Raw genomic sequence first — 13,971 nt, 5'->3', positions numbered from 1 at the left:
CACCACCACCTGCTCTTTGTCTCACTCTGACTTTACATCTACTTCTCCTCCGTACCCTTCTTGACCACCAGGACTAACTTTCACTGAGGGTTTATTCTGGTTCCTGTGAGCTTGTCTAACCCTCTGCAGTATCTCTGTCTTTCCCACACTCCATATAGCCTTTGCAGGACAATTCATTTCCTGGTACTGACTCATACGTCCCCCCCTACTCCTCCTCCTTCTCTCTCCCCTCGCCCCTTCATCCTGCCAGCTGAAGCAGCTCTGAATCGGAGTGGTTTTCTTGGGAATTTCCTTCGCAAAAAAAGGAGGCGGACGCTGTGGCTTGGAGCTGCCAGTCATTGTCTGAGCTGATATCCCGAACAGGATTAGAGCAGATTAACGGAACAAAGCTTATTATTGATTTTAATCATTATTAAATTGGAGATACTGTGGGGCTGCAACCAAGTTCAAACAAACTAGATCCTGGGGAAAAATCAATGAAGGAACTGAGATAATAAAAGCTGTTGCCAGGAGAGTGCTTAAAAGTGCTGTTTCCTCTAAACTTGTCTCTGTGAAGTCAGACTCTCAGAGGACTCCAGCCCTAATTAACACCTTGTCAGATCTGCCGTCTGGAGCACAGCAATACATTTAGCTAAACTAGACACAACTGAAAGGGTCTGCCTCATCATTACGTACAATGGATGGCATCTATTGCCCATTTTATTACACATCATCCCAGGGTGGCAGTGTAATCAAGGCTTTCATTAACTTAGAGAGAACTTACACTTCATCTAGTAACCCTCAACAGAAAATTTGCAATTAAAATTAAATGTGCTATTTAAGGTCATCATCCTTAGCTGTGTGTGAGAGGTATACTGAGGCGAGGAGATAAAGCTGCTGAGCACCACCAGCTAATGCAAGCTAATTAAATGATATGGCCAATTGTTTTGACGCTATTAATATTTAATATATGGTGATTACCCTGCCGGCACTTGTTTAATAATGTACATGTCTGCTTAATTCTTTTGCCTTGCTTGTTCACACACAAAGATATGCCACAGTGTAAACAAAGTTACCGGTAACATTAGCCAAAGTGATGTTCTTACTTTCTGAGGTGAAGAAGCTCTTCTTGAGTTCATAAGTTGAAACTGTGCCAGTTCAATTTCTAAACAGATTATTTATTCATTATCGTTTTTTCCCCCTAGAAGGCAGTTTCATTTGGATTTTCATCTGGATGAGGAAACTATAGCACTGCTTTCCATTAAAAATTATTATTGATGGGAGAATATATTTCAGGATTTGATGCAGAGTGTGACATTACAACAGTGACCTCTTTAAAACCTAAAATGTCCAATCTACAGCTGTAGTTACCTGGTAAATGTGCATCACAGGCCTTCGTCTGTAATCTCAGCGAAAGATAGTTCATAACATAAAAAAGCCACTCTGTATCGTGTTTGTAACTAACAGGTTGCAAGTGGGTTCACTTTTTTTGCTGCTGAAAAGACAGAGTGGTAGGTCCATCAGTTTGCCAAACTATAACATTAGCTAACTCTGCTTCCTTCATTTTATTGTTATTTCTGACTCTATTTAAAAGATTCTCACTAATATACAAATGTACAGCTAATTGGTCTGTTTAATAGATACTGATGAACTGAAATGTTTTAACCATTTGATTTTATTTGATTTCCCCACAGTGAGTGCACAGTATTATTGTTCATTTTGGATGGAGCACTGACTACAAAAGTACCAACTTGACCCCCTCCCACACAGACCCGGCTCATACACATAAACAAAAACATTGCTTACAAGGAATAGATCTTTACTGCTCTGAAGTTCTACTGAAGAACTGTGAAAATAGCTACAGTACAGAGCTTTTCACATGATTGAGATTTTAAGAATTAAGTTCAGTCATGAATCCATTTTAATTTGACAGATTGCACATAAAACTGTACTAAATATACAAATTTTCATGTATACCGTTTTGGCATACAAGAAATCGATGTATGATCGATGCAGCAATTAAACTTCATTAAGATGTTTAACAAAATAATTTAGGTACACTTAACCAAAGATTCTCTATAACTAAAGATAGTGTATTACACGCTGCCTCAATGGCCAGAAACGGTACACACTTCCTGTCTCCAAAATGGCCTTGTTTGAAAGAGTAGTGAATGTTGTGTGGATGAATGAAAAGTTATATTTGCAGAATGTATTTATATTTTCTGTTGCTAACATTAGATATTCACACAGCTAAAAGCCATATTGAGCATTACGAAAATAATATGACATTGACATTAGCTTATCTGTGTGGCCAGATCTCGCGAGTTTGTTGCTGAGAAAGACACAGGTCTCAAACAGAGTTCATTTTCTACCAGTGTGTCCGTCAGAAAAATTCCATTTTTGTGTCAGAATATTCAAAAAATTTTAAAATTAGTTGTCAACTTCTAAATGTATCAGTAACTATTTTGATAATTGATTAATCAGCTTGAGTCATTTGTTATTTTGTGGACAAAATAAGACATTTGAGGACTTCATGTTGGGCTTTGGAGAACATTGATCAGCATTTTTCACCCTTCACTGACACTTCATAGTCCAAATAATCGACATGTACGAAAATAATGTGGTGTGGCAGGATGGCCAAACATGTGATTCACACACAAACCACACAACTATATCCTTTGTGTGTTCTGGGCACCTCAGCCAGCACAGGCATGTCAAGCCTTACGACAGCTGGGATTCCATGACACACACACACACACACACACACACACACACACACACACACACACACACACACACACACAGCTCAATCTATTCTCAGGATCTGTGTGTAGGTCAGCTGCCCCCCAGCACATTCCCGGCTCATTTTCTTTCCATCCATCTCTCCTCCTCCTCCCTTATGTCTGTTTAGCTGACTTAATATGGAGTCCAACATTGTCAGACCAGTCTATCAGTTTGATTAAACACTTTTCAGAAATGATTTACCTGTTTCAAAAAATGCGGATAGTTAAAGGTTAGAAAGAACAAAAGATGACAGCATATAATGCAGCATCTTGAATTTCACTTGGGTAACTGACTCTAGTGTGCACTAATTATAAACCAGTTAGTTTAACCAGACTAAATGATGACTTAAATTACTTTTGACAAGATATTTATGACAACGTGGTACTTTTGACTGATTTCATAACAACCTATTTTCTATCCTTATAGTGACATAATTAAAACGTCTTAGTCCTATTTTTATAACAAGATATGGGGATATATTTGTTTGTTTGATACATTTCTTCCTCCTTTTATAATTGTAAAAGTAATGATCTTGGCCTTCAAACACCCTGGCCATGTCCCAGTCCTGTCCCAGTGGAAGAGGCCCAGTAGATAAAATAAACTCAGTTTCCAGTAACATTCCCAGTAACTCCATACACAGAGCGACTGCTTCCCTCTTTCTCTGACCTACATTCGCAGGTCCAGACCAAACTTGTGCGCTTTGCTGGGACTGGCGGTTTAAAATAAGCACAGACTCTGCCAGCTGGCTGTCCTGTATCACACAGTGTGGCTCCCTGGGCCAGACTCAGTTTCTGTCTCCTCTCCATTTCATTCATCACTGCCTGTCTGTTTCCTGTATGCCACCATTGTTTTAGGGTTTTTTGTTTTTCTGTCAGCCTGCCTTACTGTCCTCCATTTGTCTCCTCTTACTCGAAGTCATCAATTTGTTTCCAAGCAACTGAAATCCTATGCATCCAGTATGTGTACACTGCCTTTGACTGACTAATTGAGGCCCCTCGCTCTTGCTCTTAAATCACACACTTGCAGTGCAATGCTTCCCACGTTCCTTCACAACATACCAACAATCACTGTGACACAACTACAACAGCTAACAGCTGAGTGGGGGTACTTAAAGTAGCTGTCTGAAAATATGATCCTATGTGGAAAATAACATGTTAATAGTGTGTATCCTGGATCTCCAACTGGCAAACTGCCAGATTTAGGATCTCACCTGCAGATCATTTTTAGGGCTTGAGCGCCGAAGGCCCTATTGAAACTGAAGGCATTATTAGGGCCCGAGCGCCGACAACGGCGAAGGCCCTATTGAAACTGAAGGAGTTATTATTAGGGTCCGAGCGCTGACAGCGGCGAAGGCCCTATTGAAACTGAAGGCATTATTAGGGCCCGAGCGCCGACAGTGGCGAAGGCCCTATTGAAACTGAAGGAATTCTTCCTTTCCTTTCCTTTCTTCCGGCAAATAAATCGCCTTTTTGAGGGGCTTAACATACTCAAAAACTCACCAAAATTGGCGGTCGCATCAAGTCTGATGAAAATTTACGTTTTTAAGGGTTTCGGGAATAGGCGCACAAAAATGTCTCGCTAGCGCACCCTACAAAATTAAAATAATTGAGCCCCTGCAGTACGTTTAACGTAGACTCACGAAACTTGGTACGCATATGAAGCATGTCAAGACGTAAAAAAAAACGTAACTGGAGCCATACCCTAAACCCAACAGAAAGTCCGCCATTTTGAATTGAAAGTTCAACATTTGTGCGATTTTTGTCCGATCAACTTCAAATTTGGTCTGTGACATCTTAAGACTTTAAAGATGAAAAGTTATTAAAAGAAAAACTTTTCGTCATAGGGCATGGCCGTGGTGGGGCAGCCATTTTGTGCGTTTCGCCATCGAAACAGGAAGTGGGTGTAACTTGAGTGTACATTGTCCCATTGGCTCGAAACTTTTCAGGAGTCCAACCCTGATGACATCTACAGGCCGATATTGGCTTAAAGTCATAGTGCCCCCTATTGGCAACAGGAAGTAGACCTAAACGTCAAGGTGCTATACTTTAACAAACTCCTCCTAGAGATTTCATCCGATGGACTTCAAATTTGGTCTGTACCATCTCAACACCTTAAAGTTGAAGTTATTAAAAGCAATGGTGTGGGCGTGGCGGCCATTTTGAGCATTTATCGATGAACGAAGAAGGAAATCAGCCTTATATGACAAACGTCATCCGATTTACATGAAACTTATAAAGTGTGGTCTACATGTGATATTGTGAGACTATACTTTAACCATACCCACTTACTCAGGCCACGCCCACTTTCATAACATTTGAACCGTTTAAAGTGCCCATATTATGAAAAAAATCACTTTTTCTGGGATTTGGGGTGTTATTTTGTGTCTCTGGTACTTCCACACGCATACAAACTACAAACTCAGTCTCCGGGCAAGCTGTTCAAAATCTGCAAGGCTTTCTACGTCACTAGCCGAGACGAGGGGCCTAGGGGGCTAACCCTTAGCTAGCATGCTAGCGCTAGCATGCTAGCTCGTTCTCAATGGCAAAACACTGCTACAACACACAAAAATTCACCCTAATCTACAAAATAAATTGTATAGAACTACTTACATGTCCCTGTTCTGCAGGTATTCCACGCAAAGTTGGAAGTGCGCTAGAAGAAGTCTCCAATGTAAACCTATTCTGGTACAACCTCAAAATACAACTAGAACTGCAAGCAGTTATGACGGGGCCCAAGCCACCCACGCCAGTCGCCCCCCGACTCCCCGGGGAGCGTGTGAAAGCGGAACCTGAAGCCTGGCGGTGGGGAGGCAAACGTCGGTAAATATTGAGAAGTGTGAGCTGCAAGGTCTGTGCTACATTTCCATTGAAAATATGCCATTAACATAGATTGAGTAAAAGGGCCAAAACTTTTCTACGTTGATTATAGCGCCCCCTAATGGCCAATCTACCAATCTTGGAAAGCCTCAGAGCGGCATGCCAAACGAGCACCACAAGTTTTGTGTTGATTGCATTTACTGTGGCAGAGATATTGCAATTGCAAATTTCCCATTTTAATGCATTGAGTTATTGACCAAAACAAATAAACGTTGCTTATAGCGCCCCCCTAAAGGCCGATCTTCGCCAAATTCGGTACAGAGCATCGTAGTGGGATGTTGAACAAGGATCTCAAGTCCTTGGCTGATAACATTTAATTTGGCCGAGATATGATATGATATGTGTGTGGTAGCTAGCCAGGAAAATTTGTGTGGTCGTCAAATGCGCATACTTTAACGTAGCAAAATTCTTTGAGTAACTTCTGGTCAGGTCCATCTGGAAATGCTACGTACCAGGTTTCGTCCTGATCTGTCGCACAGCCTAGGACGAGTTCGAAAAAGTTGGTTTTGCGCATTACACAATATTGCGTGTAAAGATTTAAGCGGAAATGGGCGTGGCCTCTATCATGTGATTCAGCTTGATTCAAGGAACATGTGGATGTATGGCTTTCTAATGTGGGCGATGTGTAATGTGGGAGTTAAAGGTAAAAAAACATTATAGAGCCACCTAGTGGTCCACATGTGTAATTTTTGGTAGGTGTGGTCCAAGACCCATTGTCCATCTACCCTGTAAATTTAAAGTTGTTCACATTAGTGTAAGTGGTGAATCTAGACTTGGGTCCCATAGGCCATGCCCACTTTGACCCCTCAGTACCCCACTCGAGGCTTAGCCTCAGGAGTGGCCCTTGATGGTACCCATCAAATTTTGTAAAAATCGGATGAGCCGTTCATGAAATATAAACATTTTGTACTTGTAGTGCCCCCTAGTGACCAATTTTCGTAAAAACGCGTCGGGGACCTCCAGCGGCTCATGGCAAACAAGAGTCTAAAGTTTGTCATTGATAGCATTTATTTTGGCCGAGATATGGCAAAGTTGGTGTTTTCATAGTTAGCTACACAAATTAGTTTGTGAGTAATATGCGCAATTTTTAATCCTATCAAAATTATTTTTATTAACTTTTTGTCAGGTCGGTCTGGAGATGCTACGCTCCAAGTTTCATGCAGATTGGTCGCACAGTCTAGGAGGAGATCGAAAAAGTAGGTTTTTGATAAATCGCGATTTTTCACGCGTAAAAGTCTAGGCGGAAATGGGCGTGGCCTATATCACGTGATTCAGTTCAATCCAGCGAACGAGTGGATGTATGGCTTTTGAATGTCTGGTGTACGGTGTGGGAGTTATAGGGCCAAACACATTTTTTCTGGTATAGCGCCACCTAGTGGTGGAAGTGGGTGAATTGTTGCGCCTGAGGTCCTTGCGGAGTTTCGGACCAGTCCTGAAAATGGCAACCCCCCACCATGTACGGTTTAGGCTGTAGTCGGAGTTTTAGGCGGAGAAGAATAATGATGATGATTAATCCTTAGAAAAACAATAGGGTTCCACAGCCCTGCTGTGCGAATGGCGTAGCTCTTGCTACCGCCGGTTCTTGCAGACTCAGGTTTGGACCCCTAATTATGAACCTGAAAATGAGCATAATATGGCCACTTTAAGGTAGAGTCTTGTGTGAGGTGTCATTGAACTCAGCAGAGAGTTCCTTCTTCATTGGTGATGGTTTGGCCTGCCCACTATGCTTAAATCATGCCCCCTTTCATAACTGGTGACCCGTTTGATGTACACCCTCGTGTGAGGTATCATTGAACTCAGCAGAGAGTTCCTTATTCATTGGTGATGGTTGGCCACGCCCCCTTTCATAACTGGTGACCCGTTTAAGGTAGAGTCTTATGTGAGGTATCAATGAACTCAGCAGAGACTTACTTTTTTATTGGTAAAGGTTTGCCCCGACCCCTATGCTTTGGCCACGCCCCCTTTCACAGCTAATTAACTGTATGACGTAGAGTATTGTGTGAGGTATCATTGAACTCAGCAGGGAGTTCCCTTTTCATTGGTGACAATTTGTAGTGTCTGAGTGCCGCGCTAATGCATGGTCGCAAGGAGCAGCGTCTGCCAGTAACCCCGACGCGTGCAGAGGAGCGACTGCCCGTCCAACACTGCTTGCATCTTTAATTGTATATTGTATTTTAATCTATTTTATAATTATAATATCAATAATACAAATATCCATCCTTGTGCAGTATATTTTGTCTATTGTGAGTGTTTTAAGAAAGGGGGGGGGGGAATATATTTCAGTGCTGTGTGATCATTTAAACCCTTTTCAATACAAGTCAACTTTGAATTTGTCTGTATTTTAGAGCGGTGATATGTAGAGTATTATTCTGTGTGGTTTCAATATACTAACACCTATTTTGCAGAAAACTCTTAAAACAAATTGATTTGTATTGGCTACAGGAGACTTTTAACATTAAATGAAAGACAGATAAACTAACTTCATAAAATGGAGATTTTTGCAAGGTATGATAATCTAAGACAAACATCTAAAAGGAACCTAATTATACAAACATTACATGTAGGTTTAAGGCTGTTGGAAAGCAGAGTTTATAGTCTTTACGTCACAAATTTGTAGTCCTAAACCATAATCCCACAGTGGATTTCAAACAGCGGATCCTGGAGACGGCATAAATCACAAAACCAGAACATACTTTACAACAGTAGACTTCCCTGTCACACCAGTTTTGTATACAGAGATCCGGAGCATCTCAGTCTAGAGTTTATTGTATAATCCAGTATTCACCCTTGGCAGGGAATTTCAATCCATCCTTTTAAAACACTGGCACATAATTTAATCTGACCTTGCATTCAACAAATGTTTAACCACACAACCTCGGGTTGTCTACAAGAGAAATCTGAGAAACGTGCCGACCTTCCAACACTGGCCCAGCATCATTTTCTACAGACTATTCCTCACGGCAATTAAAGATGTGGCAACTGCCCACAATGCATTTTCACACACAAAGACACTACTTTCAATCACCCACAAACAGGAAAAGCTTTCAACACCAAAAACATGATCTATATGCTCAATGGCCATGCGGCCTACATCTGAAAAACTACCAGACCACACAAGAATCTCTGAGCACAGATCCAGAATTCCAAACCATGATATCAGAAGCCCAGTGCCTGGCAGCGCATTTTACACAAGTATCCCAAGTTTCTTCTCTCTGATACTTGGGCATTGAACTGGTCAAACTTCCCCATCGAGAAGGTGACACAAACTCCTTCTTAGGGTTGTGTACCGTTTGGATTTTTACAATTCCGATGCCAAACCGCTACTTTTAAAACAATTCTGATTCCTAAACAGATTCTTGAAAAACTGAAAAATGACATCAAAGAAAGGCTCTTTTATGGAGTTTTTTTAAATTGAAAATTATTTAAATTGAACAATATATTAACGTTTTAAACTACTTAAATATATAACAAGTAAACCTAGGTCACCTAATAATAATAATAATAATAATTTATACTTTATTAATCCTGCAAGCGGAAATTACAATACCTAACACATAACTACAATAATTTAACAAATAACAGTTGATAAATGTTAAGTTGGTATGCCAACCAGCTTCAAACTTTAGCAGTTCTTTTGCAGAAAAATGACCATATTTGCCTTCTCTGGCAAGAAACACACCTCTCCTGACTTATGGCATGTCCTGCACAGGAGAAAACTCTTTCAGATGGTGTCCAAGAGGCCTGTACACACAGGTATGAGTTTGAAAGGGCAGACAATTTGGGGATTCTGTCCTGCCTCCCCCACCACCAGGTTACAGGGTCTTGTCCTGAACGATAGACTAGCAGAGCAAGTATAATATGTTTACTAGCGAGCACGTGCAGTGAATGGTTAATATGCTTTTACGTCCGTTTTGGTGAGCCCAGAGGGAAAATATGGCATTTTAAAAGTAGCCTACATTTAAGATTGTTAAGCTTGCTAACGGTAGACTACAGAGAAAGTGTGATACTTTTACGTCCGTTTCGGAGCGTGTACAACAAGCTGTCTATCAGCTGTGATTGTAGAGTGCATGTCGGGGGAATAGCACGGACACGCGCTTCACACCGTGAGTGGGCACGTGCACCACTCGGCGTAAAAAGGGAAAAAGAAAAAAAGAGTCTGCCACTGTCCGGAGCAACAGAGGGAAAATATTTCAGTCGGAACCGAAATGAGGAACCGGAATTTGCATTCTAATCCGGTCTGAATACTACCGTTTGCGTAGGAACCGGTTCCATAGTGGAATCGGGTTTCGGTACCCAACCCTACTCCTTCTTACTCAAAAGAAAAGGCATTTTGGATCTACGCTCTGGACATGTTATGGGTTGGCTGTGTTCTCCCCGTCCTGTGTGTTTTTGTTTTTTTCCCCTTTCCCCTGTTGTCTCTGTCTGTGTTGTGTTTGTCTTCACCTGAAGTTGAGAGGCGTGGCTATGGAGGATCTGGGTCAAGGGGCGTGGCCATTCACTCCTGCACAGTTTACACACAGCTGCAGCTCATTCTATTTCTCACCTCAGCAGTATATCTACCCGGGCTGTTCACCTCTTCGCCGCCAGATCGTTAAACTACTCTCGTGGTAACTTGGCTCTGTGTATCCTGCTTGTAATTCCTAGTACTCTGTTTAATCCTGTTGTCCTTTGTTCAGATCCTGCTCTAAAACGGCTGCTTACCTGCAACTTACCTGTGCGACCTGCTTGCTGCCTCCCCGCTGAGACCTGTAGAGCCATTGCTCTTCCGCTTCTGCTGTGCTGCCGACTTCCACCCTGCACTGCTCGCTCACATATTCCTCTGGATTTCTCTCGATGAGTCAAGACTGGATTCTCTCAGACTGTCTGCTCTGAGTCTTACTACTGCCCGGGATTCCTCACTGCCTGCCTGCCTGGAGCTTCGTTACCATCCAGAAGCTACACTGCTCAAACTTCCCCTCTTTGCTCATTTAAGACGTTCAAATAAACACATCTAACTGCTATCTGCCTCCGTGTGTTGTCTCCGTGTTTTGGGTCAAACGGCAAACTTAACAGGACTCAACATAAGCAGAGCCGCCTATTAACAAGTTTGGTTACATTTCCCTTGTCTTCTAGGTATTCATGACAACATGATGGTTCATACCTGATGCCCTGTAACTGATATTCAAGTTGTTCTGATAAAGTTCGAGACACTGACCAGGGCTTTTGACCTGATAGGTCGGTGTATTTCTTTGAAGCGTACTATGGAGCTTTGTACATATCTTTTGTGTACATCTGGTGTATAGACTTCATTCTGCATTATACAGTCCCTCCAGGATTTCGCAGCCTTTTTGAGATCGTTGCAGCCCAAAATGCCTGATTTCGCGGGCGCTTTTGTAAAAAATTGCGATTAAAAGTTGATGTATTTTGTATGTTTGTTGCAATTAAGTTTTTTTTGTTTTTTTTAAATAGTTAAAAGGTTAAAAAGGTAACTTGTTTTGGTGAGAATAAATCTACTGTGCTGAGATTTCCTAGTAACCTTACCAAAAAGGCTTGGGATGCTGCAAATGTTATATGAAAATGGCTGGTGGATTTAAGACCAATTAATTTATTGAATGAATCAAATTTTAATATGTCAGTGGCTTGTTGATCTTTACATTGTTAGTTCATTTCCTAACCTGGCCTGGGACATACGTACGGTTTGATAAAGTACTTATTGGACTTTAACTTATCATTGCACTTACAATAACGAGCGCAGCTGTCCTCAATTTACGTCCATTGTGTCGTCTCATCTCTGGTTTTTCCTGCATCCACCGTGTGTGTGTGCGTGCGAGCCCCACCCGCTGCAGAGAGCTGACAGCCAGGATTGAAACGGCAGCAACTTCAGCGACTTTTAAATCGTTACAGTCTACATTGATGTTAAAATGTATAGAGGTTGGCAGGACGGTCTGAAATATTTTGCACGGTCTTTCGCTGTACGTCTTGTTGGTAAATGTGAGATGTTCGAGTCACACACGTCTCGTCTTCATATCACAAACATGGAAATGATCAACCCGTTCTCACTCCTGCTTGGTCATTGGCTTTCAGAGTGCACATGGGATTGCTGGGATTGGTTGAAGTTGCGGGAAACTTCAGGTTATTGGTCAAATTTGCGGAAAAGTTGCGGTGATTGGTCAAAATTGCGAGTTGCACCTAATTCGCGTTGATTGGTTGAATTCGTGTGAATTGGCGCGATCGCGACATCGCAAAGTCCTGGAGGGACTGATTATATGCTATTGTATGTTTATATACGCAGTCACACTTACTATGATTGTCTCAAATACTGTAGGTATGTATTTATTTATCCAAATATTGTATGTATTTGACTTGTCAAGTGTTCTGTCAGGTGACCTGGCCTAGAAGGTATTTGAGGTTCTGTCTCTGTATTACAGTAATGTACTGAAGAAGAGCTGGATGTCCATTTTCATTATAGGCTTCGCTCCTTACAATTCCACACTTAGTTATTATAACTAGGATTCCTAAATGAAATCGACATATGCACAGTCTAATGAGGGTCTATTTGGTCAGGAATCTCTGCTCTGATGAACAGAGCGGAGGTGTTTAGACATGTTCTCTCCACCTCGGGCCTTTATGAGCATCTTAAGTGGTCCACCTTGGGAGTCTCAGCACGTCTACGGCTAATGTGCACACACCAACCTTAGCTCCCCGTGATGTTATCACAGGAACATCATAACCTCTGCTGGCCTTGAACCCTGTTCCACGTGCCCTCTGGGGAACTCAGCGCTCATTCGGATTAGCACTGCTTCTCTTTGTGCCCTGAGGTGACTCACTCACATATCTCCTGCTCCCATTACAAAGAAGCAAATAGATAAAGCTATGATTCAAGAACATGTCATATTTATCTCTCTTGAGGCAAATATTTAAAGCTTCCAATGCCATTGGTTAAATCCACAACTTAACTTCCACGTCATTGGCAAGTAACTGTCCATGACCCCCTAAATAATGTGCCTGATGGAACATTAGCTTTCTGTTTCAGCAGCAGTGCTTCGTAGAGCTGTCTGTGTTGACCAATTGACCCGCAAAATTCTAAGTGTCCTCAACATATTCTTTTTATAATAAGAGCTCAAACCTTGTTGCTTCAGGGTTATTGAGCTACCACCTGTATTTCACTAAGCACATCAATTAGAGCTATCAACCATTCTCTATAATACCATTCGAATTTCATTCGTTATTTTTGAAATATTAGAATTAAATTACAATATTTAATGTTAAAATGTAGCCTATTATTAATATTTTCTACACTACTCAGGCTAATGCATGTTGGTTGGTTGGTTGTTATACCTTCTATCCACTAGAGCGACTTCCAACATTAGCCTCGAAGACTACATCATAGCGCATTGTATTTCTGGTATCGCACTTTGTTTACGTTCATTTTCAACCACAAACACACAGCAACAAACACAAATCAACAGAGAAGCCTGTAATAAAACATTATGTAGCAAGTGTAGTGAAGCGGCTCTTTTGTAAAGGCCAACAGTGCTCGGTTAGCACAATGATAGCATGCTAGAAATCACAGCCGAACCATATGTCATAAATGGATAGTGTTAGCCACCATGCTAATGGCATTGATAACTATGCTAAACGATGCTGTCACTACTTTTTCAGCGGTGTATAAGCACCTGCAGATTTTCACGTTAATGAGAACACAGCTATTCAAAGTTGACATTTGAAGTCGAAGCGGACTCTGACAGCTGAAGGGCAGCTAACGTTAGCATTAGCCGTCTCCATGATCGCTCCCAGCTGAGCTCCTATAACTCGCGACGCAGTTAGGAACAGGAACAAGCTAATTAATGATAACATAAGCATTTTGACACGGTGGATGGCAATTTTAAATTCATGGTAAAACAGTATTGCCCATTTGTCTTTTGATTCCTAGCAGCAGCCTGTCACTCCCTCTCTACTCACACTACTCAGCCTCTCTACCGTAGCCCAAGCGTTGCTGACTCCCGCTAACTTTATTGTTCATCAGACGTGATGTGACAAAAGCACTTCGTTTTCACATGCGGGAGGCGAGAAGGGCGAGATCCAACATTAGCCAACACATGTATAAAAAACACACATTCGAATAGTAATTTCAGGATTCAATAAGTATTGATTTTTTTTTTTTTACTATTCGCATTATATTTGACTTCCAGAATTCGTTCCAACAGCCATTACATCCCTATCCTAAAGCCACTCATTCAATCTTTTATGTTTTCAAGACGTGGAAACATTTAGTAATCTTCTGGTAATGTACAGACTCACCAAAAAGTCAAGACAGAGCTGAGAGAGAGAGGCAGAGCGTTGTGGTATCTCA

The 13,971-nt window shown here is 41.5% G+C and overlaps 1 protein-coding gene and 1 long non-coding RNA gene across 2 annotated transcripts in view; one reads left to right on the top strand and one right to left on the bottom strand.

Annotated features, from left to right (window-relative positions):
- adam19a (ADAM metallopeptidase domain 19a) overlaps positions 1 to 13,971 on the bottom strand; it is a 313,483-nt gene that overhangs the window by 166,050 nt on the left and 133,462 nt on the right. The gene's annotated exons all lie outside the window — the stretch shown is intronic.
- On the top strand, positions 9,904 to 10,639 carry LOC144534198 (uncharacterized). Its single transcript, XR_013503519.1, has 2 exons — positions 9,904 to 10,246; positions 10,316 to 10,639. It is a non-coding gene; the product is annotated as an uncharacterized LOC144534198 (long non-coding RNA).

Source organism: Sander vitreus, chromosome 19 (genome assembly GCF_031162955.1).
Source record: "Sander vitreus isolate 19-12246 chromosome 19, sanVit1, whole genome shotgun sequence".
Classification (NCBI taxonomy): Eukaryota; Metazoa; Chordata; class Actinopteri; order Perciformes; family Percidae; genus Sander; species Sander vitreus.
Note: the sequence above shows the minus strand (reverse complement) of the source record. Positions and strands in the feature narration are given on the sequence as shown.